General features: G+C 46.6%; 1 protein-coding gene and 1 long non-coding RNA gene across 6 annotated transcripts in view; both read left to right on the top strand.

The window, feature by feature from the left end:
- The window catches only part of MTSS1 (MTSS I-BAR domain containing 1), a 157,665-nt gene that overhangs the window by 74,579 nt on the left and 59,658 nt on the right, over positions 1–23,428 (top strand). The window lies entirely within an intron of this gene.
- On the top strand, positions 43–10,324 carry LOC121101702. Its single transcript, XR_005833685.1, has 2 exons — positions 43–160; positions 9,805–10,324. It is a non-coding gene; the product is annotated as an uncharacterized LOC121101702 (long non-coding RNA).

Below are 23,428 nucleotides of genomic sequence, written 5' to 3'. Positions count from 1 at the left end.
TTCACAGTCTTTTTCCCCTAACACAAGAACATAAAATCCTGAGCCTTTAACTTTCTGTGACTCAGGAAAGAGAGAGAATTGCGTCTTTTGTCCGGGTTATACTACTCTGAGTTCGTGATCCTTTCTGAGATCGTCGCAGGAGGGGCTGTAATGACTGAAGGTGAGTATCTCAGTGATTCACATTTGGGACTCAGATCACCATGGTTGGTGAAGGGTCATTGGCATTAATGGAGCCACCTTGAGGAATACCAGGCCTGGTTCTAGGTGCTTTTTATATATGTCATCCTGTCCGATCCTCAAGACGGCCTCATGAAGTAGGTGTCGATGCTCTCATCGTATAGCCAGAGGAGCAGAGACCTGCCAGAGTCATGTGGTTGTCATGAAAGCTGGTAAGAAGCACAGCCTGTCTCAAAGCCCCCACCCCCTCGGTCCACTGCACCACTTGGGGCATCGTTTAGGTAAAGGGCTGCTTCCTGCTGATAATGCTATGGACCTCCTAGAGGTTTAAATGCTTTGTACCATTTAGGGTGCACTTTTTCTGAAAGGCCACAGAGTAAATACTTCAGACTTTGAGAGATCCAGCAACTCTTTTGCAGCTATTCAACCCTGCCCCGTAGAGCAGAAGCAGCTGTAAAAAATAGCTAAATGGATGGCCCTGGTTGTGTTTCAATAAAACTTTATTTACAACAACAGGCAGTGGGCCATATTTGGTCTGATGGCTGTAGTTTGCCAACTCCTGATTCAGGGTTCAGTCTGAATGGAAATGGCTATTTATTAGTATTATTTTCTGAAACTTTTTGAAGAATGATGGTAGGCAGCTCACAAAAGACAGAAAGGGTAACTGTTCTGGAGAAGGTTAAATCACGATCCATTCTTGGTGGGGAGATTCTTGTGGAGGTTGGATATTGTAGGAGCTCCTTGAGGGCAGGCTTGTGTGCCCCCATGTGACGTGGACTCCATAGGTTTCGGATAAATAATGGCGTTTTTCATCCTGGCAAACTCACAGCCTTGTGATGTCCATTTCACTGCAGGTGAGAAGGGAGTCTCACCTCCTCTCTCTTACCTTGTGTTGAAACATCCCCTGGTCAGGAGTGGGAATTCAGCTGCTGGTTTGAGGTGAAGGTGGCTTTTGTTTTCTGCCACCTAAGTCTGAGGTGAGGGTGTGGGTGGCTGTAATAATATGAAGAAATGAGAAATTATTTGTCTTAGTACTTTTGAAATTGGCTAAAACATGATAATGATAATGGTGATAGGAATGGTAACACTTCATACACACACACACACACGCACACCTTTTTTTTGTATACTGGGGCCTGTTTTATTGAGGGTAAAAACCGTTAAACACAGAAACTTTGATATGTAATAAAGGCCAAAAAAATTCTGTTAAACAAAAGATCTTAAATTTGGGTGTGTCCGGATATGAGTAACCTAATATATCCATAAAACAGAAGTAATATGAAATTATAGTTTGAGGTAATTCTTGAGCACATAGATAAATTCCTTCTTTTAAAGAAGGTATGTGCAATGATGCAGTGTTTTGTTTTTTTTAACTGTGTGGAAAATAGCTATTAGCTGTGATCCACTAACTTGTACAGCCTGTTTATGTAGTGCAAACGGCTGATACGAATTTTCCTCCAGGGTGCTGGGTGATAGCTTTCTGATGACTGCCTTCTGTGTGGAAGGCTTAGAACTCAGGGGCATTTGTTCTTTCAGAGCAGTTGAGAAGCTTTGTTCCCGTCACACCCAGATACCACATTCTATTTTCTTGGCTTTCTTGCAGGTTGTCTAAATAATGAAAGTATGGATTTAACAGCAGAATGATTTCTGATCATTTATTCCGTTTGTTTACACAGAAATACTATTAGATGTCAGCCATATTCACCGTTACACGTTTTCTAGGCCATCAGCTGTTTAATATGTAATGGATTAAAACTGAGATAGCCCAGCCTTTGAGTTAGTGGACTAGGTTGGGAGCTTGGCCTTGACCGTGTCACAGTGGAAAGAGGGAAGGAAACCCAGAAGGAATGGATTCCTGGATTCCTGGATTCCTGAAGGAGCCCAGACAAGTTGAGATGTCAACATGGCCCAGACTGCTTTCAAAAAATGAGTTACGAACAATTTTCTAAAAACCTCACTCTCCATTACACGTATTTTAAATACTTCATTTTTTTCCTGAATAGCTAAATGGAGAGAAGGGGAGAAATAGAGCAGGAGCAATTGGAGCCCGTTTGCATTAGCAGCTCTTGGAGGTACCACAGTCTGAAATGGGGGGAGAGTTGGTGGCCTTACTGCCCTAACGGAGGAGTGAAGGGTTTCTGTGCAGCTTGGGTTGGGGGCCGAGGAGGAAGCTGGGCTCTGAGCTCAGCAGGGAGTCTGCTTGAGATTCTGTCTCCCTCTGCCCCTCCCCCCACTTATGTGCTTGCGCATGTACACATACACACTCTCTCTCTAAAAATAAATAAATCTTTAAAAAGAAAAGCTTAGAGTGCTCAAAATAGTAAAATGTACTGGTCATTTTCACTTTCTGGGCACTCATGATAAAGAGTTTAAGTCAAAGGTTTGGGCTTAAAATTGAAAATCGTGCTGAGTCTTAATGGAGAAAATGAGATTTGGGAAAAGCAGTTAAAACAACAATAACAACAACAGAACAACAACCTGATGAGGTACACTGGTGTGCTTTCAGCTTGTGATACCACAGTAGCTGCTCTCAGAGGCCTGGTTCCACTAGCCACCCTGGGTTGGAAGCCCTGTGCGCTTCTGTCCACTGACGGATGTATTTGATCTGCTAACCTGAGACCATCTCTGGGTCAGGTGTCCCTGAGGCCTATCACGGTGCCATGTTTTTCTTCCCGGAGTATAGTGTCCCTTCCCAGGTTTTAGTCTTCTTAAGGACTTGAGTTTAAAAGTCTCCACAGTGAGTGAAAGCTTTATCTGCTATGATTCATTTTAAAGATTTTATTTATTTATGTGACAGAGAGACAGCCAGCGAGAGAGGGAACACAGCTGGGGGAGTGGGAGAGGAAGAAGCAGGCTCATAGCGGAAGAGCCTGATGTGGGACTCGATCCCGGATCGCCAGGATCACGCCCTGAGCCGAAGGCAGACGCTTTAACGACTGCGCCACCCAGGCGCCCCATATGATTCATTTTAAAAAAAGGAAAATCTTGGGGCGCCTGGGTGGCTCAGTCGTTAAGCGTCTGTCTTTGGCTCAGGGCATGATCCTGGCGATCTGGGATCGAGGCCCACGTCAGGCTCCTCCTCTGGGAGCCTGCTTCTTCCTCTACCACTCCCCCTGCTTGTGTTCCTGCTCTCGCTGGCTGTCTCTCTCTCTGTCAAATAAATAAAAAAAAATCTTTAAAAAAAAAAAAAAAAAGGAAAATCTTAAGACATGCTATGCTGAGGTACCTGATAGATGTTTATGGTTGAATGAGTCTGTGGATGACCCATCTGACTATCCAGTGTATCGAGGCAGACATTTTTGTAGAAAAATGCCTTGAAGGGGGAAGACACAAATTCTGTAAAATGTTTAAAGCCCCTGATAGTTACTGAATCATGAGTAGGTGGCTTAAGTTACCCCATCCCTTTTTGAAATGATCCACTGATTTCTTTATAATACTCTGGAGTGTTCAGATGTCAAAGCCTTGCCCACCACCCCTGGAGGGAGGTTTTCCAGTTTGACATTCACCTGTTAAAATTTGGTCTGGATCCTCTCCCCCCGCCCCCGCCAACACACACACCACTTGCTGCTCAAGGGACCTGAGGTAGAGACAGCAGGTATGTGTTTAGACACTGTACTATTTAGCAAAGTTGGAGACTTAAACGTGATTTCCTTTTTCCTTTCCCTCAGAAAGATTAATTGTGTTTAGATGATGATAAAATTAAATTTGGGTAACAGGAAAATCAGACAGTTTGGAACTCCTGGATGGTGAATGTGTCAAGATTCGCTTCTTTAAAATCATTGTGGGATGAAGTTGGTGTGAGCAAATTTGTTAATTAGGATTTCTTAGTGAGCATCCTGCTACGGTTGGCCACTCTGTCGCGGGCAGTGATCTCAGGGACTTTGTAGGACCAAGGCTCTGGCATGTGTAGCTGAGGTAGAAGGCAGAGATAAGGTTGCTTGTGCATTCAAATGTGGTTTGAGGTTTGGGAGGCCCCCCTGCTCCCCAGCCTCCACACCCGCCAACACACAAATGACGGTACATGGAAATGAGCAATGCCCACGTGCCCGGGTCTTAAAGGAAATGACCCCAGGCTTAATGTAGCTCAAGCTTGGGGCCTGAGGGGATCCTGTTCTGTTCCTTCTTTCTGTGTATTCAAGTATAACTACTAATGATGTGCTTCCAGTTCATTTTCATGGAAATGGGCTGTGGGATATCTCTAATGTACTTTCTCTCCCTTCATCACACACACTTCATAAACTTTTTTTCCTGATTTTTAAAATAAACTCTTTTTACAGAATTTGAAAAACACAGAGCACTTCTCTTTTTACAGTGTATAAAAATTACCTGTAATTTCACCATCTGGAAATAACATAATATTTTGTACTTCTAATATTTTTCCATATTTTCCACGTATATACATATATGTATATAATTTAATTATGTGAATGCATAATATTTAAATATATTTATATATGACATATAAGATCTCCAAATTTGGCTACTGATTTTAATTTTTAAAGATTTTTTTTTTTTATTTTAGCGTGTGTGTGCGAATGGGGGAAGGGGCAGAGAGGGAGAGAGAATCTCAAGCGGACTCCCTGCTGAGTGCAGAGCTGGACATGGGGCTTGATCTCACAACCTTGAGATCATGACCTGAGCCAAAACCAAGAGTCAGACGTTTAACCAACTGAGCCACCCAGGTGCCCCTACAGATTTTAATGTTTAAATTATCATATTGTAATAATATTTGCATTATTATAATAGAAACACTCATATGAGCATTATAGACATTTATTTAACCATTTCTCCACTGTTGGTTATACTTTGTTTCTAGTGTTCAGTATTACAGATGATGCATGTGTGTGCATCATTTTATCCTTAGGTTAGGGTCCTCAGGGGTGGAATCACTGAGTCAAGGGCACAGGCATTTTTAAGGCTTTTGCCCTATATTGCCAAATGCTCCTTTTGGAAGGCTTTAGATAGTTAATCCCCCACCAGGTGGTGAGGTGTCTCATTAAGACTAGGGATTAACCAGTTTTTTTTTTTTTTTTTTTGCAACTCTGCCAATTTTACTGTTCAGAGATCCTTTTTGTTGGTGTTTTTGTTAATTATATAGAGCAGGAGAATGATAGCAGGATCAAGGAGTCATGGTACAGGATGCACTAAGTCTGTTATGTATCTTTGGTTCTCAGTTATTATCTCAGTTATTATTTCAGTTAGTTTCAGCTAACTGAAATAGGTTCCACTATGTCCCCATTTAGCAGATGGAAAAACTGAGGCTAGAGAAACAATAGGCCATTCACTGTTTTCATATTGTCTTTTAAAAACTTAGAAGACAAGTGAGGCTGTCCTCAGAGGTTCATAGTCCCAAATTGGGTGGGTTAATGCTTATGTTATTAGCTGAGGAGATGCCTGGAGACTTAATAGTTTTTTTTTTTTTTTTTAAGATTTATTTATATATTTGAGAGAGAGAAAGAGAGAGAGCATATGAACAGGCGGGAGAGGCAGAGGGAGAAGCAGACTCCCTGCTAAGCAGGGAGCCTGATTTGGAACTCAGTCCCAGGACCCTGAGATCATCACCTGAGCCGAAGGCAGCCGCTAACCAACTGAGCCACCCAGGCGCCCTGAGGCTTAATAGTTTTAAAGCTTAGTTGGGCCCACCAAAGATGGGCCGTCAGAAAGAAGATGGGAATTATCTGAAACTGAGAAGGGTAGGTTGATGTGAGGCTCCTCTTTAAAACTGAGATGTGTTTCTTCCCAGAGTATAACGTCCCTTCCCAGGTTTTAGGTAGGGCTTTCTAAGCACTTTGCGCTTTTGTAAACAAAAAATCTCCAGTGTGTGAATGCTTTATCTGCTGTGATTCATTTAAAAAAAAAATCTTAAGATGTGTTATACTTAGGGCCTTTCTTTCCATTTCTGCCTCTTTTCCATTAATATCACTTCTGTCACTGAAAGCATGTATCCTGCACCTGTTTCATTTTAGTATTTAAACATCTTTCCAGTTAACTGTGCCATTTAACACATGCGAAGTACTCAAAACCAAACCACATGGTGGTCTTTCTGGAACTACTTCCTTTTTAACTTTTGAGACTTGCTGTTTATTGAAAGCTAAAGGTAAATAATTTACCTTTATGCTGGATTTAGCCGTCAGTACATTTCTCTGTGACACCCAAGTGATATTGCTTCCTTCTCAGTAATTACATTTGGAAAGAAGGAGAGGGGGCCAGATTTCTCTACCAGAGAGTCAGTTTTTTTCTTGAACATCCAGCACTGATACTTTCACAATTCTCTTCTGCTTGTCTCTTTCCTTTATCCTTCCTTTTTTCTCTCCATGCTTATTGGTAAAATTAGGATTCATTCATCTTGGGGTAGGGAAAACTCTGATTCAGGATATAGCTTCTTGATTCATTTATTTGGGCCATTTGAGCCAAACAAGTTACTAAATTGAAGAGTTTTTAGTTCTTCCACCAGACCATTTGTCTGTCAGGCTGTCCATCTATCCATCCAACCATCATCCATCTTCACAGCTTTCCATTGGAAGTATGTTGCTAGGTGCTGTGGAAGAAAGGTACATAAGACAGAGAAGGAACTCATGTTGGTTGAGCAGTTCTGTGTTTCAAGGCCAGGGCTGAGAGCTTTTATATGGTCTTATTTAATTTTTGCTGCAGCTGCATGAGAAACTGCTCTGCTTTCTGATGGAAACTTTCACCAAGTGTTTGCCCCAAGGTGCTTACAGGTGTGTGTGGTAGAAGCTCTCTAACAGGCCTCCAGTGGACCTGCTGGCCAGGGTGACTGCTGCTGTCCGTCCCTGAGGTCCGTGGGGGCTGTGCTTACTGGGCAGTTGGGTTTTTTTTTTTGCCTCCAAACTTGTTTTTGCCATTTGCACTTGCTTTTTGCTTTATACAATTGAATGAAGTATTATATAAACTGATGAAATCTGGCTGTGAAGAGAATTTGTTTTTCTGAAAACTGCATTGTGTGTTTTGGAAAGACTTGAAAAGCAACTTTATAAAAAAAAATAATATTAATTTCCTGGGGCACCTGGGTGGCTCAGTCAGTTAGGGGTCCGACTCCTGATTTCAGCTCAGTCATGATCTCAGGGTCGTGGGATCGAGCCCCCACATCAGGCTCAGTGCGGAGTCTGCTTGCCCCCCTCTTTCTGCCTCTCCTTGCTCTTTCTCTCTCTCTAAAATAAATAAATGAATAGAATCTTTAAAAAAAATTCCTGTCATTTTAGGTGTGGTTGAGACGTATCAGTATAAATAAACAAGGGGCACGGTGGTGGTTAAAATCTAGTAGGATTCTTCTCTTTGCAAGTTAGTGAAACTCTCACTGAAGGAAGTTGCACTGGGACCTTGTGGGTGTGGTTTTTGCTAGAAAGACCATGGAACTTCAGTCAACAGATTCATCCTCAAAAGAAAAGACCTTGGCCCTTCATCACAAGATTGGGGAATGAATGTTTAAGGTAAATTGTTTAAGGTGTGTATATTTCATTTCTGAGTCCTTTCCTGCTCTGCCTTCTTAAAATAAACAGCCATCACATCAGACAGGATAATCTTTCTGCTGAACTGGAGTGACTGCATTTCTTTGCCTCACCTCCTGTTGCCTGGTGGGAAAAAGGCTTATCCCAGCCTCACCCACCTACCAGCTGTGAGACCAAAGGGAAACCATTCAGTTTCCTCATCTGTAAAATGGGATGGTCCAGCACTGCAGTTGGGGAGGGTCCAACTAGTAAATAGTGTATGTGAAAGCACTTTTCCACATAGTAGGTGCTCATTAAATGTCAGCTGACTGTGCTAGGCTCGTTATACTGGTCTCAATTTATTATGTTTCTCTTATTCACTAATATAATTATGAGTTATGGGGGCAAGAAGTTCAGTAAAAATCTTATTTGATTAGACTTTGCAGATTCCTAGTTTATAAACATTTAGACCATAACTGTCTTTTTTCTTTTTTTTTTTTTTTTAAGATTTATTCACTTTTGAGAGAGAGAGAATGTGCTCGTGAATGCGGAGAGGGGCAGAGGGCAAGAGAGAGAGAAAATCTCAAGCAGCCTCCCTTGAGCATGGAGCCTGAGGTGGGGCTCAATTCCATGACCCTGAAATCATGACCTGAGCTGAAATCAAGATTCAGACACTCCACCGACTGAGCCACCCAGGTGCCCCTAGACCATGACAGTCTTAACACTACATGGAAAAGAAATGCAGGAAGCAAGTCAGTACTATTGGAAAAATTGTCTGATTATATATGCTGGTACAGCACTGCAGACAAGCTTGCTGACCCGCTTTTGTTAGAAATTTATATGTTCATTAAAGCAGGTGTTCTAGTCCTTCTGCCTGCCAACACCTGTTTAACCTAGCTCATTACTGTAGATGCATTTCAAAACCAGAAGTCCTTTTCTTGTTAAAATGTGGAGTTAATACTTGCCAGGCCAGCTTTTTGATGAATTCAAACTGGTCTCCGTTCATTAAAATTCTTTCCCTTGTAGGGGCTGATTTTATATTTCCAAAATGATATTTATCATTTGTTTGCTTGTAACACGAAAGCAATAATTACTAGTGATGAAGAAAAGCATTTTCCTCCTCTGTGTACCCATTCTTTTGTGGCCTTAAGGTCCTTGACACCCGCCTGTGTCCTGACCGCAGTGGTAGGAGATAGGTATGTGATGGGTGTTGATCTAAAACTCCTAGGTTATTAAAAGGGAAGCATTTGGGGATATTTCCGCTTCATGCTTGAGTGGTGGTAATTAGCTCTGTGGCCTTTTCCAGTTCTTTGGGAGCTCAAGGAGCACAGAACTGCTCTAAGGATCAGGTGTCTGCCTCTTTCCTCGTGGACCCTCCCGTTTCCTGACAGTGTCCCACAGGACTCAGGTCTCTGCCAGGGAAGGAACTTCAGAAGTGGAATGTCTGTGTGTGATCCCCTTTCCTGTTTCAGATGGAACTCTTCTCGTTCCAAGCTTATTTTAGGATGATTTGGGCTTCCTTTGAAGCTCCACTCAGCAGCATTACTAAATTCTTAGGTGGGGCCACTCAGGGGTAGCGGATTTGATTACAAACACTTCTGTGTTTCCTCTTGACATTGTCTTCTCCGCCGATTGAAGAAAAAGACCCTGAAAACTGGGCAGTGGTGTTCAAGCTTTAAATCTTTTGTGGTTATGAGATTTGAAATTTCCTTGGCTCTCTACAAGATAAAAGAATTATGATAAACATCTTTATTCAATTTATTGTCAGAGGCTACGTTCTCCATCTTAAATGATAATATCATGAAGGGAGTCGGCATCTTTTTCCCAAAAAAGATACAGGAATCGTAGAATTTTATGAGAAGGAGGAGACCCCAGCAGGGAAAGTTTCTCAGGTGTTGCTTATTATGTACAGTAACGTTTGGGAAACTCTGTCCTCCTCCTAACTGGAATTAATCTCCCTCCTCTAAACTCCCAAACCTGTTTCCCCTCCTTCATTCGTCTAACCTGTGTGTAAGCCTTCTCTGACAGCAGACGTCCTTTGAGGGCAGGTTCGGCTTGATGGGGTGTCATGTTCCCACAGCAGTTTTCCCACCTGGCTTCAGCGAACATTTGCGTAGAATGAACGAATGAGCGAGTACCTCCATCTAAAATGTACCTGTGAAAACCAGCTCTTAACTTTCAGGGGCAGATCACCTTTTCGCTTGGAGACTCCTCAGAATAATGCGGCTCTGGCTGAAGACTCTGAGGCCCACACGTGACACACAAATTCCATTCCTGCCAGGATGTGAGTGGAGATGGCCGACCACCTGTTTCCTGCAGGCCCCAGCATGAAGCAGCAGCTGGGCCACCGCTCGGGGTTTGCCAGTGACCCGACCCCTCCCTCTGCTTCTGCAAGTGTTCCGTGCTCAGCTGCCCATACCAAGCCCACCACCAGCCCATCCACCCCGGAGCCCTGTGCTCTGCTTCCCACTTCCCGTGGGAGAGGGGCCTTCCTGGAGCTGCACCCCCGACCCCAGCCTACAAAGGCTCTTCCCCCTGGACATCCCTCCCTCGGGACTAGCCGTGGGTGACTTTAAAGTCATCATCCAAAACCTCCCTTGATTCTGTTTTCCTGCCCCAGTTACTACCCCATTTCCCTGTGCCCTTTTATAAAATAGACCATCCAGTTGGATTGGATGAATAAATAGGTTCATTTTAAAATCTAGCTGTCTTCCTCTGAACTCTTTGTCTTGAAGGGAGCCAAGATGACTCTTTAGAGAAGCGCAAAGAGGTGGCTCCTGCCCAGAGCAAGTGCCGTGGCTGCAGGCTTCTCTAAAGAGGCTCAAAGACTGTCCTGCAAGGTCGTGATCAGGCAGAGGGCTCCATGTGCCAAGGTGTGAAACAGCCCCCTTTCGCCTGGGCCCTCTCCATCAGGGCTGGTGCCTTTAGTTCGCTGTACAGGAACGCTTGGAGACTCTTGGTCTGGGAGATCCGCGGCTCTCCGGGGCTATCTGGGTGTGTCTCCTTCGTGGGGACCATGAGGCTCCTGTGATGGCGCTAAATGAACAGAGAGGGGCCCTCTGCAAATAAAGCTTCTTTCGTCACAGCTGTCAGAATGACCGTGTCATGTCGGCTGCCCTTTGGAAAACTTTTGGGAGGCAGGCTCCCTGAGTTAATAACCCTTGTTCCATTGGCCTCGTATTTGTGGAATCTCAAAACATGTTTGGTAGAAAAAAAGGAAGGAAAAAATCTGACCAGAGCTGTGATTACTTCCAGAACCTTATCCGAGGCGGCTGTGTGCTCACAGCCCAGGGAGCCTGCTAACCTTAGTGTCTTCTAACCTTAGAGAGCTGAGTGTCGAGGACTTTCTGCATTTAGATACTTGGTGCGAGTAGCGGGGTATTTTATTTGGCCTGGGGGAGAATATCGAGACCAGGGAACTTTCTCCTGATTTTGTTTAGCAGCCAGACGGGAAGCATGCTAACATTCTAACAAAACGGAAATCTGGGAGTCATACATTAAGTTTGATGCCACCTAGGAATAGGGCAGTTGCATCAGAGACAGTGACAGCTCAGGACATGGATGCAGCAGCAATGATGGAGCACCTGTAGTCTACCAGCTCTTGCAGTGCTGCAGAGGGTGTAAAGAGGAACCAGCCACTCTTCGCCTCAGGCAGCTTAGCTTGGCAGTTTGGAGATAAGCAGGAAGCTCCTAATCAGAGTAGCCAACCGTGATAAGGATTTTCATGGGCTCTGGATGGGGGAATATGGGGGATCTTATAGGAACAGAGGTGTTTGGGCATTTGGCTGGGATATGTCAGGCATCACCCGTTTCTCTGTTTACATATGTATTTACAGCTGATCTGTGCAACCAAGAAGTCCTGAGTCTTCTCAGACTTTAGGAACCACGGCCATGCTGCTAGGACTGGTGGGCATGCAGTCTGGAGGGGGCACCGTGCCTGGTGGTTCCACCGGCATCCTCCCTCCTCCCACCTTGCAAGTGTATTTTCCAATCGGACTAGAGTAGCTCTGTCCTGCGTCTTGTTCTTTGCATTTGTCTCTTTTCTCCTGTCTTAGTCTTCTCTTACCTTTTTTAACCCCAAAGTGAGGTTTATGGGGAAGAAAGGGAGGAGAGAAGTGGTGTCTGGAGGGTAAAGACCCAGGGAGGATATAAAATGTTCCCTTTTAGTATATAGGGAACCAAGAGTCACAGTTTATTATTTTGTAAAACTACAAAGTTCTAAGGTTGCCACCAAGAGCAGCACTTGTCAGACTCTAACGTGCATAGGAATTACCTGGCATCTTGTAAAAATCAGGTTCTGATTCAGCAGGTGTGGGGGAGGCCTGGGGTGCTGCACGTCCTTGAAGACTCCTGGGGCGGGTGCTGCGGCTGCAGATCCAGGGACCGAACTCTGAATACCAAGGGCGTGGATTGTGCACCTGCTAGGTGCTGTTAATGCTGTTTTTTTCAGCAAATAGATTTAGTTCAAGGAAGTGTAAAAGTTTGCTGCTCTCATCGGTTGCTCACGAAAATAGGACTGGTGACTTTTATTTTCCAGTTGTCATGACCCCTTTGGTGTCCTTGGTGACAGATTGAGATCTCTTCGTATTTGTAAATATTTATACAATGTGGTTTGAGAGGATAGAGAACAGAGGCATGAAGAAACATAGGGGGGGACATTGGGACTTTTTATAGCTCCCATTTTAAGTAAGGACTGGCCTATATATTAACCTTCTTACTGGTCTTAAAGGAAGCTACGTAGAGAACATTTCTCTTTTATCATTTTGAATAACTTAGATCTTCATACATAAATTTAGATCTGGATCACACCTGGAAGTTTGGGAGAAGTAATAAATTATCTTTGGAAGCTAATTCCATTTGTTCCATCAGCTCCACCTGGCCACTGCTGAGATTTTGGGGGGGCTCCCTCTTCTAGAACCACCATCAGAACTTTGCACAATATCAAATTAGAATCAACAGATGTTATTTTTTTTTAAAGATTTTATTTATTCATTTGAGACAGATAGAGCATGAGCAGGGGAAGAGGCAGAGGGAGAAGCAGACTCCCCGCTGAGCCAGGAGCCAGACGTGGGGCTCGATCCCAGGACCCTGGGATCATGACCTGAGCCAAAGGCAGATGCTTAACGATCTGAGCCACCCAGGTGCCCCAACAAATGTTATTTTTGAAACCACTTATTACACTTATTATAGTTTTCACGCACTGAGAGTGGACCTAATTTTTCCCTTTTGCGGTAGGAGTCAGAGTCTTGAGACCAGAGTGGGTGACAAAGCTGTTCAGTACTGTTTTTGATCAGAAAGAGTGTTTGACTGTCAAGTAGAAGGACCACTTTTCTCCAGTTCCTTATGAACCAAATTCCGAATGCTGTTTCTTAAAATAGGAGTTCTCAAAAGGTTTTGGCCAACAATAGGTTTATTAAAGCATTGGCTCCTAAGACAACAACCACCATTTGGTTGGAGAAATTCTAAGTTTGTGGCGAGAGCCACCTTATTTTTACCAACTTTTGTTTGTGGTATGTGTGTGCTGATAAAAGGCAGCATGGACAGGCACGCTCCTTACCCTTTCTCCCCGTTCTGTTTGATTTCTGTTAAAACCAAACCAGACCAATAACCCCTCCTGGCAAACTCCAGGTCTGTCACTCCAAGAGCTGCCATAGAAGACCAGGAGTGTGTGGGTGGGCAGTTCCGGGAGCCTCTGCCTTTGAAGGACCGTGGGTTTATACCCCAAACAGTAGCGCCACCCAAGGGCATGGTGGGGTCGGAGTTGTTGTATGGGGTTGACCAGGGGAGTGATGCTGAACAAGGATTGAGCTGTGGAGAAACAGAGCCAACAGCCCCAGGGCTTTCATGATAAGAACCTGAGATGTGGTTTGTGGAGTGAAGTGGACAGTACAGGGCCAGAGACCTCTTGGGACAGAGATAGTGTGCCTTGAGCTGACTCCAGGCCAGGTTGTGGTGAGGTACAGGGGCCAGGATAGGATCTGACCTAGGCAGAGGTGTTGGGACCCTGCTGCGTAGACCCTGCCTTTGCTTTGTATGTGTACGTGCCTCCAGTGCCTGAAAGGGCTCACCTCTTGTGAAATCGGTGTGTTGTGTTTGCTGGCTCTGGAAGTAAAGGACATTTTGTGTCATTGGGGATATTTGTAGGTCAAGGTAGTGACCTTTGGTCTGTGCTGCCCTCAGGGCCTCCAGCGGTGGCAGCTGGTTGGAATCAGGGTCCAGAATTGCTGGCCTGTCCCCCCTCTGCTGGCTTCCTTGTCTTTGACTTTAGCGCCCTGTGAGGTGCTTTAGACTCAAGGACAGAGCCTTGGGGGCTGGCTGACAAAGTGTTTGAGCACCACCATTAGTCATCATTTCCTTTTCATCTAAAAGTGTGTCTTTGCCTCCAAGTGTTGTTGGCAGCTTTCTGCCGGCGATGATGCTGTGTTAAATTGTGTATTTAAGAACACACTGGTGAGTGGCAGCACATGGCAGCGTATCAGGCAGGCTCTGGAGTGCTGTGGCCACAGGTGATGGTGATAAGAGGCGAAATCTGGTGACGGGCTCTGCCTTCAAGTGTTGATGACAGCACAGCCAACTGCTGCTTTTTTTGTTTTGTTTTTTGTTTTTGTTTTAGCAGATTTTGTGCTAAGTGCTTTACCTGCATTATTTTGTTTACTTTTACTTTACCTTGTAAGTCGGTTCTGCTTTCCAGATGAGAGAGTACAGAGCTTGCTCTGAGTCACATACAAGTAAGTATTATTGCCAGAACTGGAACCCTGATTTTTCTGACCCCAAAGTCTGTGCACTAGGTGAACACTTCTCGAACTTTAAAGTGCCTGCAGGGGCGCTTGGGTGGCACAGCGGTTAAGCGTCTGCCTTCGGCTCAGGGCGTGATCCTGGTGTTGTGGGATCGAGCCCTACATCAGGCTCCTCCGCTGTGAGCCTGCTTCTTCCTCTCCCGCTCCCCCTGCTTGTGTTCCCTCTCTCACTGGCTGTCTCTATCTCTGTTGAATTAAAAAAAAAAAAAATCTTTAAAGTGCCTGCAAATCACCTGGGGTCTTGCGGACATGCAGGCGGGAGGTGGGGGCGGGAAGCCTGCAGTGGGGCTCCCAGGTCTTGCTGCTGGTCCATGGGTCCCTCTTGTGTAGCAAGTATCTACACCACCTGCTGTCTGGCTTAATTTCTTTTGAATCTCATTTCCAGAACCTGTAAACCAAGGAGATCATTTACTGTGTGTCCCTTCTTCCTTAGAATCACCAGGAGAAACCTGATTGTAAATGTGAAATCTCTGTAAAGCAAATTAATGGGAAATATTCATGGTCCTTTGTGTCCTTTTTTCCCCTTCAGTCCTTTCTGAACATCCTCTCCTTCCAGTTCTTTCCCTCTGCCCCTGCTCCTGCCTGTTGTTACCATTATCTCCATGTGGTTGACCCCTGTCCATGTCGTGGGGACCCACTTGTCTGCTGATGGCTGTGTTGATGGAAAGCCTAATGTGAATAATATGTTTGAAAGAAGATGACAGCTAAAATGAAAAGGAAAACTTGTAGCTTGCTTGGAAAGGGAGTTTTCAGTCATTGGGATGATTCACCGAGGAAGTGAGGGGAAGCCTTGCAGTTGGAGCCTGGGAGAAGGGACCCTCTGGTCAGGCGGGCTGAGGAGAGGGCCGTGTGTCTGTGTTGGGATGGAAACAGTGCCCGCCCAGCCTCCCACCAGGACTGGAGGACACTCGTGTCCCAGTGCTGGGCACAGAGGAGCTGGCACCTGGGGCTGTTATAGGAGGGGTGTCCCCAAAGCCCAGCTCTCCTGTGGTTCAGCGGGCAGATCTTGGGCAGCAGAATGGGTGCCTTCGAGCTAAATACCCGGCCCCAGCCTTCTGTTGTTGTGTAACTTGAAGTGACTGGAGCTCCCCGCGTCTCCCATTTCCTCATCTGTAAAATGAGGATAACAGTACCTCCTCACTGGGCTGTTGGAAGAATTAACACGAATTAACGTGTGTACAAAACTTAGGCCTAGGCCCCGCTCATTACCGGTTCCTTGCCCTCCTTGCCCCCACGGACCTTCCCGGTGAATAAAACTTTCCTATGGATTGTCTAGGCTTACATAATAAGCATGCATGGTACCTTCACAGTGTGCTGTGCTTTGATGGGGCTCTGATGTACAGACTTTGGAGCCGGATACCCTCTGGGTTTGAATCCTAGGTTTACCCACATAGGAGGACTTTCTAGTAGCCTCAGGCTCCCTGTCTTTAAAATGGAGGGGAGGTGACATCACACTTGCCTCAGAGGCCGGCCATAAGGATTGAATGAAATTATGTCAAGTGCTCCTCGCAGTTTCCGGCCCATCAGTGTGCACCCCGTCGGAGGAATCTCTTAACTCACAAAATGCCTGTAACTTGAGGTTTTGTAAATTGCTCATCCTTGGTGGGGAAAGCACCCCCTTTGGGGTTGGAGCATCCTGACAGCCTTGTTGTGCAGACAGCAGACGTGAAGGTGAGCGAGCCCTGGTTTCTCTGGATTCTGCCATCAGTGACGATTTGCCCTTTCCCAGAGCCCCTGCTTGGGGGGCCTGAGGGGGCGGGAGGCGGAGGGTCCTGCTGGGCTCACCTGCCGTCCCGGGGTTCCTCAGGCGAGCTGTGGGGAGCAGGAGACACAGCCTTCTTGCTAATCAGGGTCATAAATGCCAGCCCACAGCTGAGTGAGCATCCTGCTGCTGCTTTCTGTCATTGGATCTGGTATCCTGTGGCGGTGGTTTAATTGGAAGAGATAATTGGTGCTGTGCTCTGGGGAACATGATCCGAGAGCGAGAAGACCAGCAGCCGCCAGGCTGATGGAGTTCATACTTGCTGACCGTGGCGGGAAGCACCCCTCTGCCCCCTGCCAAGCTTTTAGTGTCTGCTCCTTTGGTGACCTGTGCTGTACTGTGCATCCTAGCTCGTGTTCTAGCCACAGGAAAGTTTTACCCGTAGAAAATGGTGATGTCATGGTTTTCTTTCCAAAGTGCAGTTCATGTTGCTTTCCTGTGCTTCTTTCCCTGGCTCCCTGTTGCCTGTGGAAGTTCCGACATCTGGGCTGGCACCTGACATCCTTCTACGTGACCCGCTCAGCGGTGCCTGGGGAACCCATGGCTCCACTTAGGCTCTGATTCCATTCTGCCCTCTCTGTGACTGCTTCCTGGCACTCTCCTGTCTTCCTGGTTTCCTGTCACCTCTCCTCCTTGGCTATGGCTTCGTGTTATGGGGGACTTGAGAATGCGGTTTGGAATCTGATGGTTCTGGTTTGAATCCTGGCCCCAACACGTTCACATTTTGTGACCTTGGATAAGTGACTTAACCTCTGTGAGCCTGAGTCTTTTCCCTTATGAAGGAGAGGTGCCTGCCCTGTGGGGTCATGCAGAAGAGGAAGTGCCAAGTGCCTAATGCATACAGTGGCGCTCTGTGTTAGCTCATGCAATGATTATGCTCCAGTTTCCTCTGATAGCCAGCCCTCATCCTTCGAGTGCCAACAGAATAACTTAATTGAACCATTTTTCGATAGTTTAAGATGACTCAGGTCTTCAGACAGCTCAAAGGCACCGCGAAGACACCAAGGTCAGAGGTGCCAGGGAGTGGGAGAGGAGATAAGCACAACCTCACTTTCTCTCTTGAGAACAGGCTGGCAGCCTCTTAAGGCCCCCCCCGTGGGGGGGGGGATTTTCTCTGTGCAGATTTTGGCCTGGGCCCTGCATCTGCTTCCTATGAAATAGGAATGAGTGTAGCACTCGGGAGGGATGCGGTACCAATTGGGGGGTACTTGGCAGGCTCGCTTCTGACCCTAATGTGCAGTCCGGGCAGGGGCTGCAAGCGCACTGCTGACTCCTCAGCCACAGTGACCCGAAGATGCCTCAGGAGACCTTTCTTGGCACCGGGGCCATGTGTATCAGACCCTGCAACGGTCACTTCCTTTCTCTGCTATCTCCCAGAGCAGAGATTGGGATCACACACACACAGGAAGAAACCTGCAAGCAAATGTCCTGGATGGAACGTGCAGGGGCGCTCTGGTCTATTCTCGCTGGGCTCTGGCCATTTCTCATCCCCTGTCCCGAGACCAGGTGCATCCTCCTATCACCTCTTTTCCAGTGGTGGGTGGAGTACCTCCCAACAAACTGCCTTACAGAGCGGAATCTCACTAGCTCCCCATCCCCACCCCCCTGTTCCGTGGCCAAAATGGCGAATTTCTGGACTTCATGCTTCTCAAGGTCCTTTTGACTGGGGCTACCTTGACTATGGGATCGTCTTTTAGCTCAGCGTTCTGGCAGAAAAGGCAGCTGAGAAACTCATCAGTGGGCTGAACCAGCCCCACACTGCATGTCGAAAAATGTTCCCAAGACAAGAACTTATGAGACGTTAGAATGGCTCAGTGTAGTGAGAGGTGGATTCTACTCGTGGAAGACCCACACCCTGCACCTCCCTCTCCCACGGCCCTTCAGGGTCAGTGGTCTTTGCTTTTGTCAGGTCCCTTCTCCTCCTCCTCCTTCTTCTTCTTCATCACCATCATCATCATCAGTATCATCATCCTTGCCTGCACAGTGCTGAACTTAAAAATCCTGTCCTGGAGTCATACTAAGACCCAGTCTCTCCCTTCCTGTTGCCAGCAGACTCTGCACAGTGCTCTCCTGCACACAGTAGGTGCTCGCTGTGCTTCAGCCAGAGTCACAGACCGTGGAAAATGGATCCGTAAGCCTGCTGAGAGGTTCAGAGAGGCAGGGGAAATATTGCGGGGATGTGATCCTGTCATCTGGATTTCTTGGGTGTAAACTGGTCTGTATGCGGATGTGCTCCTCAAGATGGATGTGTAGGCTCCCCCTTCTGCCACAGTGCCTGCGAGGCTGGTCAAGAAACTAGACGTGTTTAAGGAAGGCAGCGTAGCAGAGCTAGAGCCTTTAAGCCCCTTTCACAATGATTCTCGAAGCTGCAGCTTTTGTGTATGGGTGCCTTAACTGGCCCACTCCCTCCCTCTCTCTCTCTCTCTCTCTCTCTCTCTCTCTTTCTCTCGGAGCCAGGACTGGGCTGCCTCTGGGCATAGAGTTGCCTTGAAAGCAGGTGGTATATACGCTGAACGTTGCTGTGAAAGCCTCCTGTGTTGGAGAACTGAGTGTCAGTGTCCCAAAGTACTGGTCCATCTAAAGTTTCAGCTTTTGTGATCGTTAAATCCCCAACCCTACGCTTGTTTCTCTGGACCCGAATTCTGCCCGTAGGAGTGAGTCAGAATTGTTGTGAGAGGTTCAATGCAAGGATCGGAAGGATTCTGCTATTTGGCAAGAATCCCTTGCTCTTGCGGAGGGCTTTACCATTTTGTAGTGTGTTCTCCTGGGGTTTCACTCACAGGTGCCTTAACTGCAGTCTTTCAAAGGCTGGAGAGAGTCCCACTTTACAGATGATCACACAGAGGCTCAGAAAAATCCTTTCCAGGGGCATGTAACCAGAGGTAGGTGGAGCCTTGACGAGAGTCCTCCATACTGCTCCACCAGATGAGATCAGTTACACTGTTCTGCTCCCTGCCTTCCCATTCACTCTCCTGCTGGCTCCCAAGCCCCGCCCATAAGACCCGTTTCCCTGAAAGGGGGTGATTTGCATATTTGGATCTGAAATCCACACACCCTCGCCCTGACAGATTTGGGGCCTCTTGCTGTTACAGCTGTGAGTCTGTAGCTGGGAAATGTGGGCATGTTGTTGATAGCATTTATGAGGGGAGCATCAGGAAATTTCCAGGCACTTGCTAGACATCTGCCATTTGTAATGTGGAGGGCAGGAAACGGCTTTGTGTGTAGGCCACATTAATTCCGGTGCCCACATTCCCCTCTTCTGGGCAAATCCACTGCCTTGGGTTCATTTCCAATCCCCTGCTCCAGCCGTCTGCTGGTTGGTCTCCATCCATCTGAACAGACGTTGATTTCGGTGCCATCCACGTACCTGGCACAGTACAGGGATATTGGTTCCCACCCGGTGGCACCGGAGACTCTGCCAAACTAAACTGCCTCCTCTTGATTTCCGTGTCTGTAACTGGGCCTCTCAGAGAAGGTCCCCCGGTCCTGCAACTTGATCCCTCTGGTGCTGGCTGCCTGAGAGCCCGTGCTCCCTGTGGTTCCCCTGTGCCCATCCCTTCCCTTTCTGCTTCTCCTTCACGTCACCCCCGAGACCAGGTTGCCATGGGCCATCTCCTCTCTGAATGCTGATACCTGCCTCTCTCGTTTCTCCCCTTACAACCTGGGCAGCTAGTCTTCCAGGAAAAAGGCCCCGCCCTGCTCCAAAAATGGCACTCCTTTGCCATCTACTCACAGTGCCGTTTGGTTTGGAGATCTTCTGTGACTGAGAGTAAACAGCGCATGCATGTTCCTTTCTCTCCCACTCTGGTCCAGCCCTTGAAAGCAGGGGCTGTCCTACTCTTCTTAGGTCCTGGCAGGCCTTTGCACGGTGTCAGGCCTCCTCGAACCCATGCACGACGGCTGACTGGCAAGTTTAAATGGAGATTGCAAGTATACCTCTCTCCTTTGTTTTAAGTGGGCTTAACCAGGGCGTCTCTGTTCACTGACGGGAAGCAGTGTTTGATGGCTTTGAGCTGATGACGAGAGGAGGAGAGACAGTTTTCCTATCTCTGTAGGGAAGGGCAAGAGGGTAGCATATTTTAGAAGACGCTTCCTTGTTTTAGCTGTTCTTTGTTTTTTGTGGGAGGTTTTTTGTTTTATTTTTTGTTTTGTTTTGCTTTAAAGTCAAAAGTTTAAACCGGATGGTTAATTTTATAAACTTCACTCTTTGGGGACGTTTTGTTAATTCAACAAAAATTCATTGTGCAGATGAGTTGTTTTGGGAGAGAGTTGGGGCACCAAACTATTTCGAGTTCCAGATTGACTTGTGTTTGGTAAAAAGAAAATGTGGTGTTCGGAGAGTTGAGCCTCACCATGTTTTCCAGTAATTTTGGCCCTTCATTATTGCCATCTGTAAAAGTGATTGATCGATACCTTAACGGAAGCTATCTGGGGAAATATGACACGTTTAATATATATGTGTGAACACAAATGCATGCAGTTTAGTCCCTGTGGCCTTTGTGAGAAGGATAAACATTGGTGTGAGTTCACATGATAGCAGATGGAGTTAAACATTTTCCGTAGGGGACCAATATGCCTCAGAACAGCCACATCGAGTAGTTTGGGGAATCGTTCACCCTTGGAGCCCTTCAATGAGCCAGTCCTCTGGAACAGATAGCACTTGAATGCTTCACCTAATGATTCCCGTGGCTCCAGCTCCCGGAAGGGCTGATGAAGGCCAACAGGTTGGATCGTTCTTACTGTCCTGTTCTTGGACAGAGATGGGTTGTCTGATCTCTGACCTTGCCCTCAGCTCTCTCCCCTTATTTTCTTGGGATGCTACTCGGGGAGAGTCTTCTCAACTGAGAGAGTGAAGCCAGCTTATGGTAGCGCGTCCCCTGAGAGAAGCAAAACCCAACCAAAGCCTTAAACCTACAGTTCAATGCCAGGAACCCACGTGAGACTCTTCGGGGCTCTCCAAGGCTTAGTAAGGTTTTCTCCACAAGAGGTCATGGCCTCTGCTTCTCTGTGACATGAGAGACAGTGCCACAGGGCTCTGAGGGCAGATGCTCATTCCTCTTCCTGCCCCTGGGCCTGCTTTCCAGGTCTGGTATAGGGCCGCCTTCTCTCTCCTAAGCAACTCGCCCTGCCGGGGAGCTGACTCTGCGCTCATGAGACCATGGCCAGGGCTAACAAGGCCCCAAAGTATACAGTGCCTCAAACAAAACCTAAGGCCACTAAATATTTAATTGAATTATTTCACTCTGGGGATATTGTGACTCATGTTGAAAACTAATCACCTGCCTTTTTATCTGGCCCTTAAAAAATATATTCCCTGGTTAAACATTTAAAAGTCAGAGTCATGGTGGTTGCAGTGGTGTCATTGTTTTCCTTCCTTGTGGGTTTGGGTGGGGAATGGGAAGGAAAGGGATGTGTGGGAAGGAAGAGAGAAGTTGCCTTTATGGGTGAAGGGATTCCAGGTGATCAGGATAGCTGTGCATGTGTGTGTGTGTGTGTGTGAGTGTGTGTGTGTATACAATTTTTTTTTCTTTTGGCCTTCCTTTGTCTTGATTCTCCAGAGGGATGTCAGGAAGGGGCTGGAATGTGGGTGAGGACGGCCTTTGAACCGGACAACCGTGCTTAATAGGAGAAACCGTATTCCGTGTCCAGTCATTCAAGATAGGGTTTCATTTGCACCATCAGAGCTTGGTGAGGCATTGAAATTCCATTGTTCTGCCTTTTAATTTAGTTTTTTATGCAGAAAGAAGGAAATAGGTTTGAAATTGCTGTGGTTTTTTCCTTCCTCGGCGCACCGTCGCTGTATGCACAATGTAGCCATTCTTACTGCTGTGATGTCTCATCCACAATGGTTGGAGCCTAGCTTTATTATTCTAGTAATAAAATGGATTGGCCGTAATTAACTTTTTAGGTGACTCCAAAAATGCTTTGCCCTCTACCATCTGATAGGAATTTCCAGAGAAGAATGGAGGGCCTCGAAAGTGAAATGGGTGTGGCTGACATTGGGTCTTTGTTGGTAAAAGACCAACTTGGAAAGATTTCGAGCATTCCCTGTGTGCCAAGACCTTGTGGGGCACCCGTGGGAATTAAAAAGAGTTAGTCCGGTGCCTTCCATGAATGCCTATCGAGAAGGGAGGGGCAAAAGCTATCCCCTAGAAAAGACGGATACTTCTAAGGACAAAATGCCCACCTCTATGAAGTCCTAACTCCTTTAAATTTTTGTGGGTTTTTTGTTGTTGTTCTTTGGGGGTTTTTTTGTTTTGTTTTTTTTGTTGTTGTTGTTTTTGTTTTGCATCTGTTGGAGTCGATAAACAGGAGAAAGGTGAAGCAGTGGAAAGAAAAAAAATTCTCTAATTTGTGTACTGTGATTCTGCAGAAAAATAGGCCTGCAGCTTATGGCTCTTCGGGGAGCAGCGTCTGCCAGGATAACAGAGCATCAGTGATGTGTTTGACTCAGTGCAAGTCAGACACGTGTTCCCTGCATTATATGGATATGGGGCCATGTGACCCTAGGATCCCTTCCAGTTCCATGAGTCTGAGTTCTGCGATACTTACATCTAGCCAGCTGGAGATTTTAAAAAGCCTTTTTTTCCCCCTTCTTAAGTCTAGAAAGATCAACCAGATCTATTTCCTTTGCATTTCCATTGTTCTTAATGATACCCCCCCCCAATAATTCCTGGTTATTTCTTCCTTCCCATTTTCCATCATTTGGCAAGTCTGTGTGGAGTGCTGCTTGGGCCAGGCGCTGTGCAGCGGGCAGGACCCCAACCTGCAAGAAGCTTGGTCTTGGTGGAGAAGACAAGTAGTAGAGAGACCGTGGCAGGACAGCGTGTCGGGCGGGGTTGGGTGCAGACGGCAAGGGGGCTTCTCAGAGGCGGAGCTCTGGGAGTGCAGCTCAGTCTGGGGGACAACCAGGCACGGTCACGAGGGGGCATAGAGGCCAGCTGGCAGGGCACCGTCCCAGCAGAAGGAACGGCATGTACGGAAGCCGAGAGACGGTGGAAGGGGGGATGGGGCATCTGGGAGCTGCCAGGATGCCTGTCATCCCGAGCGCCGGCTTTGGCAGTTTGGGCTGATTTTGCTTTCCGTGAAGACTCTCAGGTGCCAGCTTAAATGAACGTTCACAGCTCTGCCTTTTTGTCTGTTAACTTTAATAGATGTCAACTCTCTGAAATTCAGGTGAAATCCTCCTCCCATGAACGCTAATTACCTCCTGGTAACGCGTACAAGAAAATTTGAGGTAAACTTAG

This window comes from Ursus maritimus, unplaced genomic scaffold, assembly GCF_017311325.1.
Source record: "Ursus maritimus isolate PB19 unplaced genomic scaffold, ASM1731132v1 scaffold_9, whole genome shotgun sequence".
Lineage (NCBI taxonomy): Eukaryota > Metazoa > Chordata > Mammalia > Carnivora > Ursidae > Ursus > Ursus maritimus.
This window is presented reverse-complemented; position numbering and strand designations above follow the sequence as displayed.